At 40.7% G+C, this 25,066-nt stretch overlaps 1 long non-coding RNA gene across 1 annotated transcript in view; it reads right to left on the reverse strand.

Annotated features, from left to right (window-relative positions):
- Positions 1-5,128, reverse strand: part of LOC104963068 (uncharacterized) — a 14,051-nt gene extending 8,923 nt beyond the window's left edge. The window contains exons 1-2 of the long non-coding RNA XR_800274.1: positions 5,043-5,128; positions 3,167-3,175 (exon numbers count right to left, since the gene is read on the reverse strand). This is a non-coding gene — a long non-coding RNA (uncharacterized lncRNA). The remainder of the gene's footprint in view (positions 1-3,166; positions 3,176-5,042) is intronic.
- Positions 5,129-25,066: the final 19,938 nt, after the last annotated feature.

The raw sequence follows: 25,066 nt of genomic DNA on the forward strand, positions 1-25,066 counted from the left end.
ACACACAGCGTGACTCCGGTCAGGTAGAGACCGGTCTCCAGTCAGCACCGCTGCAGACTCGCTGTTTGAGGGCTTGATAGCCCACTCCCCCTCCACACCGTTCCACACTCGTTGCTTTGGAACAGCCCTCAATATGGCGGACCCTCCGCGTGAACGTGTGGGGTAGGGTGTAGGGGTAGGGTGTAGGGGGCGGTTTGGGAATGGGCCTCAACCACATGTGCAATATTACAAGGCCTGAAGCCGTCAGTCCACAGTGACGAAGTAACCTTTGTCACAACCTCCCACCACCTTGATCCGCCCGCGACAGAATATACTAAAAGCCGACTCACCTCCGTTCACACAGGCTGATAACTCCACTTGCGCCTGCATGCCTCCAAATGGATTGGTCCCTCTCTGTCCCTGTGGTGCAGCCTGGCTGTATGATTGAGGTGCTGATTCTGTTAACTGAATGCAGAGGGAGCCATCTATAAAACAGGAGGGCATGATCCTTAGTGGACAGTTAGGCAGGGCTCCTGAGGGGACAAGGGAAGATGAAATACAGAAGTTAATCATAGATTGTATGAAATATGGTCAAAGTATCCCTAACGTCAACGGTAGCTTTTGGAGGAGCAGTTGTGAATCTGGAAGAAGGTTCTGCAGTGACGTTTAAGTCTAACTCAAAGATAAACCAAAAATGGGCAGCCAGTGACCTGAGATAACCCCACCTGTCACTCAAATTCACCACAGCCCTTAAAAGAGGTTATACAGACAGAATGTCAACCCCCACAACCATAAAGCCTCAGGGAATGCCGCTTGAGGTACATAAAATATCCTCAAGTTAATTATTATGGATGGTAACATCAGGCTGAGATTCAAATCAATCTATCAATCACATTTTATTTATAGCCCAATATCACAAATTAAAACATTTTCAATAATTTAGAGAATGTGTAGAGCATAACCCTCTGTCCATAGACCCTTGCATCGCAAAAGAGAATGTCCCAAAGAAACGATTAATGGGGAAAGAAATGAAAGCATTATATTAGAAATAAGTATGAAAAAATAACTAATCGACTAAAGACATCTTAGTCAACTAGGATCAACTTATTAGCTGACTCATCACCTAATAAGGGGGCTTACATAACGGAAAATACATCAAAAGAAAAACATTATATTGAACACCCCTATTATCTTTCATTTTATGGAAGCGACAAGACAAATATTACATTCCCTATCTTCACCTTTACCAGACTGCAGCATCAAATGATCATCACTAAATAACTTTATAGACATGTCACGACACAAAGGATCCTGTTTTACATAAAGCCGCCATGATGGACACAATGTCACCCTTGCTGTTAATAGCAGTATGAAATGAGTTATCTGTCTGGGGACATGCCGTGCAGGAGATGGCTGCTATTAAGATGAGAGGGCAGGAAGGCAGAATGCACTTTCCTGCTCATCTGTCCGACATTGTTATATGTGCTGACAAGTTTATTGCCGTGTCCCATCCTTGAACGAGCGCCATTAGCTGTGCCAAGTGCTGATAGTCGGTCGGGCCATGCCAAAGGAACTTTATCACATGAGAGGGGAGATTTCAGAAATGAGTCGACAAATTACTTTAGTGTGTGGCTGATTCAGAGGGTGGAACATGTTCAAATAAAGAAAAGGTACAAAATGTAGAGAGAAACTGCTCGAAAATGTTTCTCAGGACGCACAGCGCTATCTGAGATCTTCTGCTGAAAACTGAATTAATTTAAGGTCAGTATTTAGTGGGCTGGAGATGTCATGTAAACTTCATTATTTAATTAGGGTCTGCACTGTGAATACAGCAGCCCACACAAAGCTGGAGGTGGAGAAAATCCTAGTCTGTCATTGAACATTGGTAACAAATTGAATGAATAATATAAAACATGTTCAAGGTTAATAGTTAAGGAACACTACATGATTTTCTAAATTATAAACTAAAACTTTACAAAGCAGGTTTCAAAATAATGACTCACCTCTTAGATAAATAATGTGAGGTTTTCTAAGCTTGCCAGCATTAGTAACTGTTGCTATGCCTGTCAAGCCTTTCCATTCTCACATAGGAAACAGTTTTTACTAAGTGGCAGGTTTAACACTCACATGTGTCAGTCATTTCTGAAACAATGGGTCTTTGATTTCAGGAAGAAGTACACAAAAGCAGGCTTCTCATTCTCAGCCAGCAACTGCCAAGTTATGCAAGTCGACATGACGACTGTCGTTTTCAGATATAATCAACTGTACCCTGTGTTGGGGAGTATCAAACTACATGCAATCCAAAGTGTATCTATATTTTGAAGTAGCTTTGCAATAGCAGTTAACTTTTGAATTCACATATTTTTTTATGCCATAAAAGATTGGTTCATTTTGGGTTTGAATCTGGCCCGAATCAGACCATTTGCGGTGGGTCATCCCCTCTATCTCCCCCTTTAAACACTCAATTGAACAAAGGCACTGGTTGCCCAAAAAAATATAGTACAAAAACAAAAAAAGGTTCTTCAAAACCTGTTTTCAAGTTCATACACGTCTACAAATTCAGAGGGGAGTTTTTTAGTTGTTAAGATTGTATAAGTCAGCATCATAAATGTTTGGGCCGTTGCTCTAAAAGTTAAATATAATTTGGTTTATGTATGAAAAAGTGCAATATTTTTCTAAATCAACTTAATTACATTGAATTACATGTCAGATGCTTTTAACCAAAGCGACTTACATACATTCAATACTGTGAGCAATCCCCACATGAACAATTTAGGGTGAAGTGTCTTGTCCAAGGACACAGCAGAATGTTGACTGCAGCGGGATTCGAACCAGTGCCCCCGTGTTCCGAAGATCAGTGCACTAACCACTGAGCCACAACCTCCCTAATTGAGTTGAATTGTTTGCTGCCATGTTTTAACATCTCAGGGGCTTAATCCCATTGTGTACAACATGTGGCTTTAGTTGCTGTGGTGTAAACAATTCAACAAAGAGCAGAATGGAGCTGCAGTGCTACAGTGTTGAGTGTTGAGTCAGTTAAAGATATATTATTTGGCCTTGAAAGCACAGCTTGATTACACTTTACGTAAGAAAGCCAGATATGCTATTGCAACCTAACTGAACTGAACTAAATTAATTTGAACTCAACTCAAGTGATATTAAGTGTTCATTAAAAAGTGAAATGAACTGGACAGAGCTGAATGCAACTGAACTGACTTTGAACTGAGAGAGAGATTGAGGAGGGGACAAGACGTGCTGCAAACACTGGCATCGTACTTATCAAGTCTGGTCACACCTTTCTGCAAATGATACTGCTTATTATCCCCGAGCGCTCTATCACAGCCCTAAATCAGACTGAATTATGGGAGCACAGCCTCTGCCTGAGTCTGAGCAACACACTGTGAGGCAGTCAGAGAGAACAGCATATCTTCTTCCATCCTCTCTTCCTTTTTGTCTCTCCTTCATCCTTTGTCTTTTACATTGTGTGCCAGTCAAGCTGCTGTAATTTCAAGTCTGCTCCCTCCCTTGATTCTCTTCATCTCTAAATTCAATTTTCCTCCTCTCTGACTTCTCTCATTTTTCCTTATCCAATTTGGAATGAAACTACTGAGTCTGTGGACTCTTTCTGCTGCCCTCCATAAATACAAAAGCTGTCAAGGAACGATTCCGCTCACTGACAAACGACAAAATAAAGATCTTGGAAATATAAAGTTTTGCTTTGATGAACACCGGAGTTCATTTAAACTTGATTGAGTGAAGAGTTCATATGATCAGTAAATAATCAATTAGTTTACAGTGAGTAAATCTGCATTCATTTTGATAATCATTAGGCGCGTTCACACCGGAGTACTTTTCCCCGTACTTTTCCCGTTTAGTTCCGTTAGAACCCCTTATGTCGCGTTCACACCAAAAAGAGTACTTAGTGCCGTTTTCAGTGCCTGCTGAGAGGTGGTACCAAAAAAGTACCAATTTCTATTGGCTGGGCGAATTGCAAACCACGCCCCGTAAAACTCTGAAAAGTTTTGTGAAGCCATCATTGTATTTGTGGCATTAGCATTATTAGCATCAGCATTAGCCCCGCGCACCAACGGAGAGAGAATAACTTATGGCAACACAAAAGAAAACATGGGAGCGGTGGAGATGAGGAGGTGTCTGCGTTCTGGCGATTTACTCGGAAGGCTTCAGTAGAAGCTGCTGGGAGTCCCAGCAGCTTCTACTGAAGCCAGTCCCCAACTCCGGGGACTTCCGGCCGGGGACTTCGGGTGGCAGTATACGCCGTGCTGTGGCCCTCTCTCAGTAGCACATGTCACATAGCAAATAGAGATGGGAACAGTCGGACATGGCAGTATGGCTGTACTCCTGGGACACTCCCTGCTGTGGCAGCAGAACTGCAGAACAACACAGAACACACAATAGCTAACTCGCAGTGAGGGTTCAAAATAATCCACCAGTGGGAATCAACTCAGAAATAAAGACCCTTCAGGGAAAATGAAGCGGAAAATCAAAACAGGTAGAGGCTGCCGTGAGAGTCTTGTCAATAGCGGCAGCAGCTGTAACAAAAGCGCGGCACATGTCACGGTTTAGAGTCAGTGTGAGGATGAGGCCTGTAAATTATTCATTGTTTGTTTTGAGGTGTTCTGTCAGGGTCAGATCATCGGTATGATAAGTGTCCTACAGCCTCCCTCAGGTGGGAGGAGGTATACATCATCACTGTAGGGAATAACACCACTTTAATCAACTTTACCTTGACACTAAATGTACCATCAGAGCTCAGTTACTGAATAAATAAATATATGTATTTATCTGTTGGCTTTTACCTCCTCCGTGATTTAATAAACACAAGCATGAAACTGACAGTGAGTTCAGTGTACTTCAACTGTCACCAAATCTCGAAATAATGTTGCAGGGGATGTGGTGGAACACATAGGCGTCATTTATACCGGGGACGCTGAGGACATGTCCCCAGCACTTTTAGAAATGGGACATTTTGTCCCAACCACTTTGCATTAGGATCATTTCTTAGAAATGTTCCAAAAAATGTTTTACACTTTGAGAAAGTGTACAACATGTACAATCTGGAGGACTTTTCTCAACTTCAGGGTGTATTTCTGGTAACCCAAGCGGTGCAGTTTGGACCTGCAACATGTTTAATGTAATAACTTATTAGAGAATAGTAAAGCCATTTCCAACTTTGCAGCAGCGTAGCATACTGCACTAGTTGTCAGAAAGTATTGTAATCATTTGGATGTATGTATATATGGATGTATTGTTTCCGGGCAGTAGTGTTTTTTTGTTTAACTGAAAAAAGTGTCCCCACCACTTTTTCCAACAAAATGGCGCCCATGGCGGAACGGGAGATTTGCAATCTGTAACCAGCAAACATTACGTGTCTCAATCTCAAGAAATAAGAAATATTTCCAGCACCTTGTTGAAGCTATGCCTTCATGAATTCAGGTCTTTATGGGGGTCCTAGCCAATACTCAAAAGCTGTAACGTCAGCTGCAGAGATGCCCCAATCAAAAGGTCAAATCAGATCAGTCCCCTATATGTTTTGCCAGTCAAATATACACAAAGGTTCTGTATTATGCACTTTGGGGGGACATTTTCCAATAGGAGTGAAGAATGCATAAGTATGCGGAATTTTGTAGGTGTCAAATTTATAATATATTTTAAAGTTGGAGAGGAGGATAAACGCAGACTAGCTGTGTAATTAAGTGACAAAATATCCTGACAACATGAAACAGAAATGAGAAGAATTTGAATTAATTATGCAATCCCAAAGGGCCGAATCGTGTCTCACAGTTTTACATATTTTTGCAGTTTCCAGACATTTGACTTGCAGAAATGTTGCAGTGTATTCCCCAGCTCGGAGTAACCTGTTACATCAGGATGAATGCATGATTAGAGCTCAGCAGTTTTCCACCAGCAGCAGAGGCAGCAGTCCCTGATGATCAGTTCAACTTTACTTATTCTAATTGCATTAGCATTGATATGTATTTCACTCAGTTTTTTGTAATTGTGGATTCCTCAGTCAGATACTGGGGAATGCACTTCAAGCATTTAAAGTGTTTTGAAAGAAAAAACACCCATAGCCCAAGTTAAACATTTACTGCAAACTAGGGTGTTTATTGGTTACCATCAAAACACTAGCTGTATATGTCTGAAAAGCTTCAGAAAACCAATAAAGGATTACACTAGACAGACTAACAGTAGTTTTTTATTGCTCAGTAAGAGTGGCAGTTAAGATCAATGGTGTTAAACTGCCTGTACTGTCTATCATTTTTCTAAGAGAGCAATTTCAAAAAGGCCGAAATTAGTTCTGAAGAGCCCTCTCCATTGTCTGTATCAGGAGTGTCTCCCCTCTGAACAGAGATTTGAGCACTGAAGGCCAGGTCTAACCGGGGAAGAAATCCCTTTATCTACCAGGTCATCCAATTCTTAAAAGGCTCCTAGGCCCGCTTATGAGTTGTTTAAATAAAAAATGGCTGGGTTTACGGTCATGGTTTGGCGATAAAGATTATTTTTTGACTATATATCGAGGTAGGCAGTGATGGCTCTATGTGCTCTAGGTTTTATGTTATGGAATTGCTTTTACATTGAATTTTACGTGACTAAAGTGGTAGGTTTTTTATATAGATAGACATTCAGTTAGTCTATTGGTCAGCAAGTTGAAATATATGCAATTCAATAAAGGAAAATATTATGTAAAGTTGGAAGAAAATGATACTCTCGGGTAATAATACTCCTGTGCAAAAAGGGCTGGAGACTGCATTAAGACTGCATTCTTTTTTTATGAACAATAAAGTGGAAAGTCGAAATTGAAGTCCAGTTATTTTTATATAAATGTCATCTTGTAGGAGACTGTCTCGTTGTATGCGACTGCAGAAAAAGAATGTTAGAATGAGCCACATTTTTCAGATTTAATTAGGCTTTAAATTGAGCAAACAGCCCAAGCTCATGTTTCTCAGATGGAAAGAGACATCATAAATCTCCTGTGGTCCAATGGCATAGTATTATAAGTGCTATTCAACATAGCAAACTGCTCATTTAAATTCCTTGCATGGGATAAATTGTTCCTTTTGTATGTTCGTATCTCTGACGTACAAGACTTGGTCTGACAAAGATGCCATGAATACTAAAATATATGAACAGGCACACTGTTACATTATGTCTCTTCTGCCACTTTAAAATATTTACAACATTTTGAGATCTATTCTTAAGTTTCTTTAGATCACAGTGGCACACAACACATTAGGCTGTGTGGATGTCACACTGAGCGACTCACACACAGACTCAGTGTGAACAAGCGAGTGGAGTGTGTGTGAGTTTGGCTTCCGCTAAGGGGAACCTGCCCCCTGCCAGGCCTTAAAGTCTTTGACAGAGAAGCTTGGATGGAGAATAAAGAGGAGAAACCCAACTGTAGACATAAAAAGTCAACAGTTCTGCTACAATTTCTATTATTTATCCAGGACATCATCTGCACATGGCATAATGTGCCACCAAAACACAGGAAAATACTGACTTTTATCGAGCCAGGGTGTTGGCTATGAACATGTGGAGCCTTTCATCAAAGGTATGGCACCAAATACAAATTGCATTGAAATGTATGAACATTGCGATTGCCAACTCTTGATGAATCTATTATTTTCAAAACATTTGTTAAACATTTTTCAGTGTGAGAAAACTTTAGCAAACCAATGGCTCAAAAGTCACAATGACTATGTTAACAAGCACACTTAATAGTATGACTACTCCTCAAGATGGAATACGAGCTTGAATCATTCAGGTTTAAGGAGGAGGTTTAAGATGGTGCCGCAGACGTGAACAACGACGCGGCATCGGAGCTCCGGAAAAACGAAGCTGTGTATGCAGTCTGAAGGTCTATTTGAAACGATTTTCATATTTTTGGAGTCATTTTACAGTTTTTGACTAACATAAATATGGTTTTCTGGTATCTCTTTAAAATGTTACGGGGAAAATCTGCATGAGGGTGCAGAGCCTGTGTTACCTAATTTAGACGAAACCCTGAATATTGTCTTTTTTGGAACAAGGGCACAAATCTGAATATTTCATACATTTAATCAGTCAGTGAGAAACCCAGATGTTATCATATTTGTCAGATGCAGGTATGAGTGTGACTAAGCTGTGTGTGTGAGTTAAATCAGTCAGAAGGATTAGTGCCACTCCCGTGGCAAGCCCATATGGCACCGAGCTCAGCTCGAAGGCTGGCTCCACTCATTAACATTCCCCGATCATAGAGGCCAAGGGGAGCACACAAACCAAAGTCTCTGTGTGTGTGTGTGTGTGTGTGTGTGTGTGTGTGTGTGTGTGTGTGTGTGTGTGTGTGTGTGTGTGTGTGTGTGTGTGTGTGTCCTTTTCTACAATCGTATTGTATCAGCACTCATTCATAGCAGCAGACATCGATGGATCAATAGATACTGTTCCTGTCTTATCTCCACACAGAAAACAGAGACATCACAAAGAACAGTTCTAGCTTATATTTATGAGGATGGTTGCAAACATGAGCTAGTTTGATGAAGAGCAGAGTAATGGTCAGCGGGGAGGCAGGACGAATCCCCAAAATCAGTGTGTGCATTTCAAGAGGGAGTCTGCCATATGCTTGCTGTTGAAGAGGCAGCTGCCCCTGAAGCCTCAGATTCAATGTTCTCCTGGTTTTGTGTTTTAGCGCCAGAGTGATTCTGGACTAATTACCATTTTGAAACATGAGGAAAAAGTAGAAAGTGAAACACAGATGGAGAGAGGCAAAGAAAAATGTATTTCAAATCACCCACATTGAACCTATCTAACTCTTATTTTATTATTTAAAGCATTTGTAAATAAAACAAAACAGTGAATTAAATCCTCTTAATATTCCGTCTGGCTCAGATGTAGTTGTGTCTGTATCAATTACTTTTAGTTTTGTATATATGTTTCATTGTCAATAAAATATTTCTAAAATAATAAAATAAATGGACTGAATCAAAACGATAAAAAAAACAAAATAAGGAATCAGTCCAATTTAAAAGTGAAGCAGAGAATTATGTAAGAAAATAAAAGATGGTGGTGTGGAATGGATCGGAATGAATCCTGCCAGGCTGTTCATTGAGCCATTAGATTCCAATGAAAGGACTAGACGGATTAAACCATGTCATTAGTAAGAATCCTGTTAGTTACGATAAATCACAAGTATAAATCAAACAGATGGCGATGACTTTGCAGAAGACTTCACATAGCACCAATACTACATCCGCAACACTGACTCATTAGAAGTTTTTGCTGTCAGGGCGGCTTCTCACAGGAACTAATTTGTTTGCCCAACCACTGACCCACAATTTACAGGGGAACTATTTTATGAAATAGTTAAAGTGTAGCTGACCAAAACTTGGCACACTTTAAAATAACAATCCTATCAGATGAATAACTTACACAAGATATGGATCGTGTAGACACGGAGAATCCATAATAAACACATCAGGCTGTCTCGATGCTGCACAGGAATTGTTGTTTTGTATTGTTATACTTGAACTGTTGTGCACATAAGCACTATTTTATGGAACACACAAAATCCATCTGACCAAAATTTCAGTAACAGCTACTGTATGTTATTCCCTGTTGTTTCCATCTCTTCTTTCTATTTGACTGGGTCCCTTTGGAGAACAGAAATCCCAGCACGAAATCTTAACAAACACTGACAGCCAGTAAAGACAGAGAAGTTCAATCTCTCATAGCGGCTGACCTGTGGGTCACAATATCGTCTGCTTCACATGAGAAACCACCCAAGTGCGCCCCGCAGATAACACCAAGGTCAAGTTCATCCTATCTCTCGTAAACAGAAATGTTAAGGTCTTGTTTGTAATGGCAATGTGCATCTCCGACAGAGAGGAAAAACAGAACACACATGCTGTGGAAATGCGGTATTGTCATAGCGGTGACATATCTAACTTGCATAAGGCAGATTCTTTGAGGCGCACATAAATAGGGTATTGAAACTGGCAGAAATAACCACCCACACATTATTTCAACAAAAAGAAAATGCAGCTGATCTTACAAAGCTGAAGCAAGAAGAATCACAAGTGTTATCCACCGCATTTTGCCTGAAGCTTGTTAACAAACCTGATGATCCAGGGCTCGACAGTAACGGTTGCCAGGTTGCCATTGGCAACCATTCAGAAAAAATGTCAACCACTTCTTGGCCTTTGGTTGCCATCCGTGGCAACCAGTTTTTAACATAAATAAAACAAGGACAGCAAACAGCACAATGTGCACCCCAAAATAGATAAATGTTAATTATTTGTTATACTAAACCCTCCGGTATCACTGTGGATGTTTTTGTACATATGGGTCATTTTTCACTATTCATTTTGCAATAACTTTGGTTGTGTTGTTGCAAATGACCTAATTTTTTGTAACAAGGCTATTTTCTCGATCTATTTTGGAATTCCAATTTCAATTTTTCAAATCGGTCTTTAATTCACTGTGTAACAAATCGACTACGCAAATTAGTCATTCGAGACAAAAATGTCCACTGCAAAATACTTTGATAAAAACATTATATTTAAAGGTTTTTTTCACAACTTTTTTTCGGTTCAATCTTTAAAGCAACTTCCGCCCTAATAGAAAATACCAAAAATGTAATCATTTTCAGGATTTTAACCCTTTAAATACCATTTTGAAAACATGAAACCGCTGTTTTTTTTCATGATGAAAACAGAGAAAATGAGTTATTTTCCAAAAATAGCAGCAAAATTGATTTTTTTGCATTATTAGTTTTTGCACAAAATCAGATTGCACAAAAAAGTTACATATTAGTCATTCGGGACAAAAATGTCCACTTCCAAAAACTGCTCTAAAATGACAACAGATTAATATTTTTAAAAACTTTTTGGGGTTAAATCTTTCAATCAACTTNGCCACAGGCAGTCGGACAAAGAAATCACTCTGATTGGCTGTTCAGCTAGCGAATCAGTGCATGAGAAGCGAAACGGTTGCTTGAGAATGTCTTCCACAAGCAACACTCCAATGGCTGATAGCTCCAGTACCGCACGAAACATGTTTTCGATGGACGAGAGTGAAAACGGAACGCACACGCTATTTGTTGTTTGTTTGTATCACGTAGACTGTTCTTCTTCTCTGTCTTCCGGTTGTTGCCTCTTTTGAATGACGAAATCACACTACCGCCGCCTGCTGGTAAGGAGAGTTATTGCCACTCACGCATGCGCAGTTCGTACGTGCTCGGCTGAAGTCTTTGCGGTGTGTTCCAGTGTGACACATGGCCAAGACGCAGGAGAACACGCCGACGCAACAATCGGCGTGTTCTCTGGTGACTGCTTGGTGTGTCAGGGCCTTTAGATGGTTTAGAACAAAAAGGAGAATATACGTAAGTGCTAGTTTTTTTGCGAGTCCAAGTACCGGTTCCCGACGTTCCGGTTTTAACCGGACTTGAACCAAAACTTTTTACAAGTCCAGTACCGGTTCGGCGTACTGGTACGCAGCACTACCCACTATACTACAGTAGCTGTCTGGAGCTAATTGCTAAAACATCATTTTGTTGTTGTGTGTTTAAAAACTTTTGGGACAAATTGTTTTTTTATTACCTCCACCAAGGATCTTATGTTTTCTATTTGTTTATACCGGGAATACGTTTGTCTGTCAGCTTACAGAAAAACTACTGGCTCGAATTGAATGAAACTTGGCGGAGGGGTGAAGCATAGGCTGCAAAAGAACCCATTTCAGCGTATCCAGATCGGAGAGCGGATACACATATTTCAGTTTCATTAACATTGCAAGAGAGGGCATTTTGTCTTGTCGGAGGTTTTTGTCCTGCAAGAGCCTTTTATAGTTGGAGGTGTATTGAGCTCGCTGCTTAGGTCTGCACCTACACACATAGTGAGGAAAGGAGTGTCCCGAAAATCTAAAAAAGTCTCTAAAATAAAAGCAAATACATTTTAATACGTTTCTTCTTAGCTGTACTTGTTATTCAATCCCGCCTTTATCTCCATTTCAACTCCATCCGCAAGAATGAAAATGAATCCTCCAATAAAACACGAGAACATTTCGTACTGCTCATGAAACGTTTGGTTCTCTGCAGAACGCTGGCAGCAGAAACCTTTAGTCAGTGTGAGTCAAACTACTGTAGCAGGATACTGCTGCTTGATATTTGACAGAAGAGAGTCAGTTACTGTGCAGAACCTGAGGTTATTATAATACATTTAGCTGGATCCCAAAAAGTTTTACAGAATCTGAGGGATGGACAGTGGCCTGCTGTTGAGTTGTACTTCAATGTAAGACACGGGCTGCCTACTGTAAATCAGCAAAGATATTCATAGGACTAGAGACATGTATAAGGGATGCGTAGAGTTTCACTGTTAGGCTTTTGGAAACCACTCAGTGTCCCGGGGAGTTTCAGAGCAGTACGCAACAGTCTGAGAATGGGTATTGATTGAGTCTCCCCTCAACTCCAACTCTGGACATTGGAAACATAAGCTCCATGAGACTGTGAACTATACCTCCACTCGGTTTAATCGATTGCTTTCATCTCAATGTTATTAAATATAGATTTTCAGAGAGGCAGAAAATAACAACTAAGACTGTTTATTTAATCAAAAGGTACGTAAAAGACTTAAAGGTGGGGTAATTTTGGAGAAACCAGCTCGAGTGAGCTAGACCTTGAAAGTACACAACCGGAAAAAATCTGCCACTTCCTTATAGAGCCCCTCCTCCAACACACACGAACGTGCACATGACCAATGAGGGCACGAGATAAATTTGTGCACAGATGTTATTTTAGCCGGGCCGGCTAAAATGATTGGTCGTACTTTTTACAATACTACAGCTTCCACAGATGAACATTTTTTATGGATTTTTTGTCAAAGCACTTAAGATATTCATTGCTATCGGGATGTTAAGAGCATTCCATGGAATATAACAAAAAGTGTATCTCGAGCCGGTTTCTCAAACTTACCTACCCCACCTAAGGTGCTTGTTTAAAAGCGTGTATTACAATTAAATCACGGTAAAATACGTTCATTTTGTTGTAGTTGTAGCCCCCTTGCCAGCCATTCTCTCTGACCATTCAGCAGTCGAGAGTGTTTACGTCACTAGTTTAGCATATTCAGCAAGGTTGTTGGTCCGGTAAGAACCTCGATTTTGGAGGGCCAGAAAAAAGGTGAAAAAGTAGCCCTGAGCAGGAACTACCCCTATTGGAAAAGCAAAAAAAAGCTGTGCTACTTGCTGCAGTGGAAAAGCGCCATAAGTGTACTCTAAATACAGATTGGTAGATATGAATATTTCTTAATTTTTTTCGAAATAATTAGAATCTGTACTAAAAATCCAACAAAGATTCCCAGAGAAGTATTGTCTCTTGGAGGTTCAGAGCTAAACCAATACAGTATGACCGTATAGTTGTTTTTTCTTCCCAAGATGAAAGAGTGTGAGAGAGGGGTCTCTTGAAAACAGTGTCGGTAGGTGTTGAACAAGCAGCCATGGTGGTAATTCAAGCAAGGGCTTGTACAAGACATACAAAGGCAGCAGAGAGGAATGTTAGGAGAAGTGGAAGGAAAAGAAAAAATGAGAAGTACTTCTGTTCTGGGGGACATTTTCTTTTCAGTGAGAGAAAGGAGTCGTCGCTTCTGCCTCAGTGGTGCCCCCAGTTGTGCCTGTGTTCAGCTGTGGGAACAAACCACTTGGTGGCACGTACTGAATAGGGGGCCTTCGCCCCTTGGCACTCCCTAAGTGGACCTGCCAGCAAACAGGCTTTGGACCATCACTTTGTTCTCTTCACTCTCATCTTGTTATTTTTTCTTTTATAGACACACTTATGACATCCTTTCTATCAATACCTTCATCTCCAGTTTCTTCTCATGTTAAATCATGGTTTATTTGATAGGGATGCATACAGTATATATACAGACAAATCGAAAACAGCTCTCTAATGAGTGTTTATAGTGGCTTGCATCACATGTCCATTACATTTAAGAACTAGACGATTGTTAGGGGGAAGCTAAGGATGAACCACACATTTAAAGGCAACAATTAACTTTTCATGATCTGAAAACACACAGGGGACAACACCCAAAGCCAAAAACACTGGAGGTAGTGGCCCACCAATCACATGGAAGCCATGCCTTAAAGCAGTGGCTCCCAACCTTTTTTCCCAAGATCCCCCCCAAATGAGTTGCACCCCCCCCCATACACACACACGGGGGGGGGGCGCAACAGGTAATTCAAGTTTAAAAGTCTCAAAAATGCTACAACTACTGTCACAAACTGGATGAATGTGAAGTATTTTGTTATATGATATTTGGCCTCAAATCATCTGGGGCCTGGTGCCCCCCCCTGCGATCTTTGGCGCGCCCGCCAGGTTGGGAACCACTGCCTTAAAGCATACGCTGCTTTAACGTAAGTTTTACTCTAAATAGGACCAAAACGTACTAAATGAACATCATGCTGCATTGAATAAAACCTGAAAGTCAAATGTTTATGGACTTATTTAATCAAGTAAGCAGTAGGGTCATTTAACTCATAGAATAAATTCACCATCAGATTTACTATTGCCACCAGTGGAGATGCCTTCTGCTGGCCATTTGAGTGACTACAAGTAAAAGGCTCTTACCCATGGGCTTCACTTTTGAGGCAAGGATCAACCTTTCATACTTTCCTTGAAATGCGGCAAAGATGGTTATGCTCTTTGTCCAAGATTTTCAGGGACGGATTTTCAAGACACTATAGATTTTAATTACAGAGCAGTGGGCCTTGGACCATAAGACTTTTGCCTTTATTTGCTTATGTTTACTTTCTTTGTCATTACCCATTAACACGCAGCGACAGCACAGAAATTGTCAAGCGTTAGAAGATGAGGGGAACCCCAATATGTAGATGCCCATGTGTAATAATTAGTCATCTCTTGAGCCGCTTTCCAAAGAGGCTTCCCTGTTGGCTAGGATCTCTATTGTGGAGGCTTGGACCTGATCCCTCAGAGCTGGCCTGGAGGGCTGGCCCAGATTCCTCTCTCCCTCTTCTGGGGGGTTACTACTGGCCCTGGTGGCCTAAAAACACACTAACACAGACAGAGTCTATTAACCACTAGTGATTTAAGGTCCTGATGAGGGCTGATTTATCCCACCTATAGAGATGTTGGGCCCCTCACTTTGCCCAACACACCGCCCCCTCCTATAGGGGTCCTGATTGGAGTGAAGAGGGATATTAGAGGGGGGTGTGGTTTAGGCAGCACCCATTAATGGACAATAGAACCTGCCATGCAGAAGGACTGGTAAAAGGATTGCAGCAAAATATATATTTGTGCCTGACATTAAAAGAGAGATTCCAGGCTTGTGAGCGAGCATGTCTGCAAGCCTTTGTGTGAAATGCGTTCCCTTGATCCATTTGCCCATTAAACCAAATCCCTGATCATAACTTCAAACTTATTGTTGTCTAATGTGAAAACTAATTCAGATATGAAATGAAGCCAGACTGAAAATTGGAATGAAGATATGGCCTTGAAATGCTCTTGTTACCAAGCCGAAATATGATTTTTATTTTTCAAACGCTCCCTTTTCAAAACAGGAAGCTACTAATGAGCAAGATGCTTGTGAAGATGAATGCATCATTGAAAAAGAAACCGTTTTGAAGGCTGGTTTGAATGATTTAGTTGAAATGACTATAACCCTTTAATGATAGACTGAAAGACACTTGAATGATATTGCACAGAAACAGCATGGTGTGCAATACGTCAATAGTCATTTACAGCAGCAGTAACTACAATATCATGAAAGCCTTATAGACTATAATGTATACCTGGCAAGATTTGCCTTGTAATTTCCACTATAATAACATTATTTAGCTCCAGGACCAAATATAGCCTCTGTAATCCGTTCCACTCCACACAGCAGGAGGTGCAATGTTCTGCAGGTACATATCACGGGCATCCAGGGGCATTCATAATGACTGGGCTTCATGTATATTGCAGGTTCTCAATTGGTGTGTTTTGAGTACTCTACCTCCCCATGATCTGTGTGAGAACATGGCCCCATACCTCATGATGAATCGTAAATAATCTACGAGATGCCATGTTTGAGTAGATAAGGATGGCTGAGCAGCTCGGATGTCTGAGGATTCAGGAAAACCGAGTGAATGTAGAATTTCACAGGCCGGTGGGACGTATGGTTTCTGCTGATCTCTGTCAGATGCCTGAATAAAAAAGCACTCATATTATCCTCATAAATGTATAGAGAAACTTGAAAGGTTCAAACAAACTAATTCCAGGAATGAAAGAGATGTCATTTGAGGAGACATTGACAAAATTGCAATTACCTACTCTAGCATGCAGGAGAAAGAGAGGTGACATGATTAAGTCGATAAGCTTGTTCACAGAATATATGATATCACAGCCGAGCCCGTCATCTACTTTAGGAATATGATTTAAGAGCAAGCTAAAATGATTCAACCTTTTAAAAAAGACTATTTTCTGTGAGGAACTTCCTTTGTGCACTGGAAAGAAAGACAAGTACAAACATATGGAAATCTAAAGGGTTTCTCTGAAAAGCCAAAAATACATAATAAAAACACATCGAACAAAAACTTTACGTGCAGCAAAAAGGATGATGCAATATTCCAGAAGGCGTAGTGCAGGCTTGTTCAATTAACTGTTTTAAAAATAGATTAGATTATGGTCGACAAAGGACTTATTGTATAAATATAAAGCTCACGTGTTGGTGAAATGGGAACTTGAATAATACTGAATAAAAGCATGTTAGTTTCAAAAGACCACGAAAGAGGTGGAAATGTTGAGTTTAACAATTCACTTAGGAGTATAAAAACAAACAAAACAAAAAAACGCTTTGTTACACGAAGGGCTAATGTGAAGTTGTGGCCACTTGGTGATAAGCTAGATGGTAATTGACTCTGGGGAGTAGTCGGATAAAACCAAGCGAGTCATAAAAGGGCTTTCTAATCCCTCTCCAAGTACAATATTGTTTCGTAGCATAACCCTGCTCTCGTCATCTAAGTGAGCGTGCTCCGTATAAAGTTTGCCGATTTAAAACAACTTCTCGGACCTCTTTGTGCAGGGGTTGTGTTTGTGTGAGGGATTAGCAGTTGTCCCTGCGGTGGCCCTGAGTGATAGCCTGCCAGTGGAAACACACAGAGAAAGCTGATGACCCCTCTTACAAGCCAAAAGGAGGAAGCTCCTCACGGGTTGGACAAGTAGCAGGGTGAGAGGGGAGGGAGAGTGGAACAATGGAGCGATCGGGGGAGGAGCGGGAGGGTGAAGCGCTAAAGAGGCAACTGTGTAATGACCAAGGAAGAAAAACAAGGGAAATAGGTCTGACTCTAAAAGGAAAGTGGAGTCAGGGACTAAATCACCCTTAGCAGGTGTTGCTTTTACTACAGGGAAGAACACATTATCGCAGGGGAACAAATGGAGGGGTGGGGGGGAGGGAGGGGTTGTTTACTGGTTTCACTGAGGCTTATCTGTATTCTGGCCCTGTTTGGAGAAACAGGGTATTCATACAAAGAGCATCAGCCCACAGCTGCTGCTGCTACCAGAGTGATTCGAACACCCTGACCGAAGGGGCTAACGGCCAACTTTACAACCAAAGGAAGCAAGATGTCAGACGAGGACTTTCACTGTAAATTCTTCAAAGCTGGCACCATGCATGTGAAGTTAACTTCGCCAAACAAGCTGTAAAGTTTTGATCTTAAAATTGTATACCTTAGTGATTCAAATAGTGTTAAACCATAGCAGCTGATGATACATATTCTCAATGGCTGGCTTGTTGCACTGATTGGCAACAAAGTAAAAGGTGCACTTCAAATATGTTCTGATAATTCTACATGGAGAGACAGAGCATTGCTTGGACGATGCTGGTTTGACTCCAGAAGGCTCCAGCAGGACCCCGGCAGCTGGCACAGCTTAGCGCGGTCTGGCCTCCTTCAGAACAGCTGCTGCAGGTAGGCACTCTGATGCCGAGTGTGTCCTCGCAGGCTGGACCTCTGAGCACAGCAGGAGAGCCAAAGTGCAACAGCAGATTGTTCTCCCAGGCTTTATTTCAAGTCTCCGTGGAGAGGGAGTGCTGCAATGCTCAAAACTCCAGCCTCACTCTGTGATGCACCAGCCATCCTTCTGCTGGAAGTCCTTCATTATTTTGGATATTCGATTGAACATATATGAGGCCAACAACCGTGAAGCTGGTGAGGTGATGTACTATCCAGATAAGCAGTACATTTTAAAATAACATGTGTAAGAAAATATGTAACTGAGTACACAGATACTTCAGGTTACTCAGTTCTGCCTCTCTGATGCTTTTAGTGAAATTCTAAAATACAACAAATTGTTGAATAAAAGAGATAACATTAATACCCAAAAAATGTATGATACTCTCTTTCCAATAAAATCAGAATGCCTTATTCGTCCCTGAGAGCCTGAGAAACAGCTTTTTCACAATGTGTTAATTACAATACATTTTCCAGCCTTAATTATAATGAGGCTTTTTGTATCCACTAGCTAATTGTCAAATGTACCAAATCCATTGCACTTACTCATATTCAGTCCAATGTAAAATGCTCCCCTCGGTCAACCCCGCCTCTTCAAAAATTATTTTTGCGGATACTAATTTGCAACAGCAAGAGCGTTTAAGAGACGTAATGCCAGCTGGTTTACGTTTTTATCTAATGAGGAAACATTTCAATGGCTGCATCTGCAATGTCACAAAATGTTTAGACAGAATGTTCAGGGACATCCCGTTTTCATTTGTTTTCCCTCCAATATTGTCAAGTAAAGCATGATAAAAGGTTTGTAATGGTTATGTTGAGTAACTCACAGCAGCTGGTTGGTTAAGGAAAGTTCTTGCTTAAATATTTAAAAAGTCAAAAAAGTGACTTGAAGCATGAAAGTCAGGACATGTTTAATTTATCAACAGTCAAGCAAAAGCACAATCATTCTCTCAACTCAACCAAAGTGCTGTTTGTTGTTTGGACCCATTCTCTTGAGAGACCGAAATGCAAACTTTAGTTTTAAGTGCAAAAGCTCTAAAATCAAACTAAAAATAGCAAAAACGTCAGGTTGAACAGATGATTAAATCCCTGTATCGTACCAGGAATCCTGTGAATTCTTGGTAATATGTGTGTGTGCATTCTGGGATAAAATTGCTATGTTAGCAGAATAAAACAATAAGGAAGCTGAGACACAACACACACATTTCCTTCTTGTGAGGATATCCCTCAGTAACACACTTCCAATGCCTATACCTAATAAATCCCACCTCTCTTGTTATAACAAAGAGGATAAAGTGGGATTTATCTTTAAAGAGATATACCTGTTCATGTAGAAACTGAATGATTATCTCTCGTAAAATCCAGCAACAAGAATCATATTATATATCCTTCCCAGTAAATGTTCCATTACACTTTGCAAATATCTTGGATGTTATAACAGTTTGACAGGACATGCTGTAGCCCGGCTTCAACTATTTATTATTATAAAACTGAAATAAATTAAATGATGCCATATCTTATCCCTACTTACTAGCTTGCATTAAAACAGAAACTAGACAATAACCCGCAGCAATCAAGCATCTGTGCGCAAAATTCAAAGTAAGTGAGCATCGTGGATGCCTTGAGGCCTTTACAATAGATCAACTATGGGACTGATTATTCGCAAAGCTACTGTTCAGAATGTAAACTCAGAGGGTAGAGAGAACATATGCTGCATTACTAAACTGTAGTCACTTCTTGGTCAGTTTCCTTCTTTCCTCAGTGTGAGTGATTCAGACCCGGCGTCATGGGCGGGCCCCATGGGGCCGGGCCCGCCCATCCAGGATTTGGGCCCGCCCATCCAGGATTTGGGCCCGCTGTTTTAATCAGGGCTGAATACAACATTTTAATTGTTTTATTATTATGTTTATTGTTGTTATTTGTAGGGCTTTGTCCTAATATTTATTTTTGTTTTAAACTATGTTGAAAGATTAGTTTAATATCATTTTTTTATTTTGCTATGAAATTCTGAATGAAAGGCTGCGCGCGAGACTGGTTTTTCGCTGGGTTGAGTCGTGAGGGGTTTTGAGTGAGATGCGGCACAGCAGCCTGTCAGTTTACTCTTGCTAGGTTAGTTTGGCTATTATCATTTATATTTATCTGCAACAATGGATATCAGGAAGTGGTTCATGAAAGGAATATGGCAACTCAGCGCCAGATGCAGGCACATTAGAAGAAATCAGTTACGTTACCAACGAGCTAGCAAGCCAGCCAGGGACAAGGGAGGCTGGCAATCAATTATATTTTGAAGAGAAATTGACTCTCAAGCCGGCTCTCTCACAAACTCCGGCTCTGTGCGCAAGCAGACCACTGCACACACTCTCTGCCTCGCTCAATCTCTCTCTCCCTTTCTCTCCATCGCTCAACCTCACTCCACCCTGTGTGAGCTCCTCAAGTTTGGCTGCGTGCTTGCCCAAGTTGGCACAGCGTTACAAATGTGCCACAAAACCAACCAATGGATGTAGCCTATAATAAAACCGTCAACAGACTTATGGCAACCTAAAATCTATGACCTAAAACCCCTCTGTTTCCGTAACAACAGTTCACGAGCGCCACGTTTTTTTCAGACAATATTGAGAGATAAATAGTAGCAGTTCTCACTATGTGTCAAATATTTTTGCCTTCAATACATTAAATTAGAGCCCGCCCAGAGACGTATGTCTGCCGCCGGGTCTGGAGTGAGTCATTGTGAAGAAGAAGAAGAAGAAGAAGAAGAAGAAGAAGAAGAAGAAGAAGAAGAAGAAGAAGAAAGCCCCACTGGTTCCCCCAGGTTTGGACTCCTCAGGAAACTTTAGAGAGAAAGGGCTCCTCCCTGTGGCGAGGCTACAGCTGTCCGTCTCAATGAGAGACTGCTCCATAGCAACAGTCCTATAGCAACAGTCTCTTTGAATAAGGATAGCCTTGGACGCCATTCAGAGAGTATCTTGTCTCCTCAGTACTCAGAAACAGAGGACATTGTAAAGGGACTATTATATCACATTCAGGCTGCTTTGCAGAAATTCAGCCGCCTCTTCTGCTTCTTATATAGTTGATACAAGTGAGTGCATGCCGTGACATTGTAGGAGAATGAGGTTCCCCTCCAACTACAGATTGGTGAGTAAAAAAGGTCACGCTCAGCAGAGAAAAGCAAAAAAGTGAGAAATTGCTCCGAACAGAAACAGCTAGCATGAAGACTTAGGTTCTGCATATGAATAACAACCTCTCTTAGCCCCCTCAGGTGGAAAAAACCAACCAAGTATTTGTCACTATGCATTTAAACTTTTGCCCTTTCTCATTTCCACAGTCCGGATGATGAATCCTTCAAAACACTGAGCTTGAAATGAGACCAGACAGCACCGAAACTTGCCCCATATTGAGCTTTCCTCAGCCAGCCAAAGTCCAATTTCAGTCCAACAATGCAGGACTTTGATCAGTCTATACGGCTGATTTAGGATGCCACTACTAACTGTCTGTCACTCCTACGCAGCCCCCCAGGAGCCGTGGAGCTGAGCATGCTGGGATTAGGGCATGCCAGGAAATTGGTAGAGGGGTGCTAGTAGACGGTGGCTGGTTTCCAGATCAACATATATATGTCAAGCCAAGAAGCGCCCTGACACCATGTCACTCATAGTATGATAGGATGTCAGTTTGTCTGAGTATTTAATCCAAAAAAATAGAAGTCTGGTGATATATTATATGTTTTGTTATTTACAAATCCTGCAAAACCAATATTGAATTGATCTTAAATAAAGCCAGAGCCCCAAATACTCTAATAGAGCTCAGTCCTCTGTGCCAAAAACCTTTATTGTTCTCCAAAAACTATCAACTAAATACACACATATGCCAGATGAGGGATTCAATCATTGTTGCTTTTGATGCTTGCACAGTAGTACACTCAAATAAGACGTCAAAAAGGCTCTTCAGAGGCTGAAAATGTTTTCTGACTGAATATGTCATCGTTCCGGACAAGGACTATCGTCAGCACACCTTTTACAGACAACGTAAAGCAAGAGAAATAAATAGACAAACAGCAAGGACCAATCAATAGGCAGAAACGCTGTAGACAAAACGCGTATGCTTACACCCCTGCCCCACCTCCGTATTTAAAGTAATTGGAGTATAAAAAGTATTCACCTCTATATTCAATGGTTGATTGCACATCTTGAAAAGCCTGGATTCAAGACCTCAAACCCTGTTAGAATTGTTGCCTTATTATTTTTAATATATCCTAATATTGAATACTCTTTTATGGCCTTTACTCCACGTGACCAAGTTTACCCATTGACCAGTGCTGCCTGTCAGCTGCTCATTAATTGTATTTGAATGCTGCACGGCTCAATCCAAAGACAATCCCCCCGCCTCTCACTGTCACTTATTCGCTTTGTTGCTCTTGGCTCCCTGCAGCCATTATGTGAATGGGACGTGTGCTTGTTCTGTCGCACTTTGATCATTCCCGTTATTAACCACTCGCCAGATACATCTGTCAGATGTGCTTCACCGTTAAGCTTTTACACAATTTAGTGCCTGCTGCAAAGCACAATGTCAAGTATCTACAGGGGTTGGACAGAATAGCAGCAGCAACACCTTTGCAATCTAATGCAATCTGGAGCTGAAGCCATGCAACACACACATCAAATATAAGACAATGCCCACTTTCTGTTCAGGCTGTCAGGAGTGTGTGAGGATTATTGCAGTTGCATTGTAATGCTAGGCTACTCTAAATAACCTACTTTTTACTTAAAATGTACAAAAAACCTCAATGGAAAATAGAATAAAAGGTACATTACTTGATAACTTTTTGTATTTGTTTAATTTGATATTGTTTGTTCTTTTGTTTGCTGCAGGTCTCACTGACACAAAGAGAAATTACATTACATTACATGTACATTTTATCCAAAGCGACTTACATACTCAATACTGTGGCCAATCCCCACAGGAGCAATTTGGGGTGAAGTGTCTTGCCCAGGGACACAACGACATGCTGACTGCAGTGGGGTTTGAACCTGTGACCCCCTGATCCCAACACCAAGGCTCTATCCACTGCGCCACACGCCTTCCAGAAACAGGAGGATATCAAAGGAAAGTGAGATCTCAAAGCTCCTGTCAATAGAAATAGCCTCACAAACTCTTTATTATTGGTCTTGCTGTAGAGGAAAACACACATTTTCTATCATAGAAAACACGGTTCCTTTGCGTTTAGGAAGTCAACACTTTGTTTTCTCTGCATGTTCCATTTTATATGTTATATTCTCAAATGTAAAGTTAGTCAATAATTAGCTAACAAACTAATTTCAACTGAAGTCATTTTGTATTCTTTGTCATCCTTCACATATGGTCTTATATTTTATATTTGACTTATGTACAAAGTGTCAGGACCTCGACACAAACTTATGAACCCAAATGTACGACCCAGAGACAAAGTATTGAATGTAATAAAAAAGTGTATTTATTTTCAAAGTTCAGGTAATCCCTCTTAACAGAGTAGGTGGTGGAAATAACATAAAGCGCTCACAAGGAGGAAGAAACTAGCGTAACAAAAAGAGGACTTAATAAAAACGTTAAACCAACAAAAATAAGCAAACATAACAAAACCTGACATGAGAGAAAACGATCCTTTCTGAGCTGAGGCTTTGCACGACCATTCGAGGAAACAAACAAGACGAACTGACACAGGACAGGGGAGAGACAAGACTATTTAAACATGAGGTGAGTGGGAACAGGTGGAAACAATCAGGGGCGGGGCAGACACTGATGATGGCGGGAAAAACACACAAGGGGAGGAAGAAACAGGGCCTGAAATGAAAGACGAGGTAAGTACAAAATAAAACAGGAAATGACAGACAACATACATAAACATAACTAACACATTTGACGAGACACAACACAAAGTTAAACTAGAAATGTAACATTTAATCTGAATATAAATTGCCATCAATTAAAACAGTGAGAGTAAACATTTATTCGACTAAATAAAGATTCCATCAATGGGAAAGCCTCTGCCTCGTACATTATAGGTATGATTTTTTTATTAAATGGTCTGCTCAAATTAAAAAGTGAAGGGCATTACAATTCTACTTTCCTTCACCATTTCCAACCATGCATGCTGTTGGAATATTAGCAAAAATAAATGAACTGATTCCTGCAGAAAGCACCAGGCAAAAGACTGCAGGATTAAGCACTACGTCCCCCTGAGAGACGGTGTGTAGTTAATCATTACAGATGATATGCATTTTATTAACGTAGAAGGAGAATTTATTACTGACAGAGAATTGTTAAGAGAAACTTTTACTTTGTGGCTAATTCTCCACTCCCTGCTACTGAGAAATGTAGAACAGCTTGTCGAGTGGCACTTGTCGTGGTTGACAATTATGATAAGTCTGTTTAAACAGAACATTGGCAGCTATGTTTTTCACACCAAGTTTATATAGTCACACGTTGAAATCAACAGCATTATCCCATCAGTTTCACACTTTGCTAGCTGTCACTTTTCATAGTTTTGCAGTCCTTGATTCAAATAAACAGCAGGCTGTCAACAACTGCACCATCTTTGATGTGTTTTTTTTGTTTTCTCTTTTCATTGCTGGAGAGAGCCACAATGAAACGTCAATACCGCAATGTGCAGCAAAGGAACAAAAAGAATATTCACCAAACTGTTATTGTTCAGAATCCTGAAACAGCATGGCGGAGGCTGGCCTGTGCTTGACACTCATTCATTTATTCATTGAGGCTAAACGAGTTCAGTTCAATTCATTTTCAGCATTATTTGTCAGAGGAGGAGAACTTGCTTGCATCAAAGAGGTAAACTGAACAATACACTACATTTAAAAACAATAGGAGAGAGCATTTAAAACAAAACCTTCTGCATACAAAATCAACCAACTGTGAAAAGAGGCCCACGTAGATCACAAGAGCATCAGAGGCCTGCAGCTATGATTAAACTCATAATAACTTGTTAAATCTGCATTCATTAGATGAATACACAATACACTGTGGACAATTAAAGGGAAGATCAGTTGAATGGCTGTAATAATAAATTGATACAGAGTAATTCAGTGTATTTGGTGTCAAGGAACTGACCCCA

The sequence above is a fragment of the Notothenia coriiceps genome, unplaced genomic scaffold (assembly GCF_000735185.1).
Source record: "Notothenia coriiceps isolate Sejong01 unplaced genomic scaffold, NC01 NC01_scaffold00035581, whole genome shotgun sequence".
In the NCBI taxonomy this organism is placed as follows: Eukaryota; Metazoa; Chordata; class Actinopteri; order Perciformes; family Nototheniidae; genus Notothenia; species Notothenia coriiceps.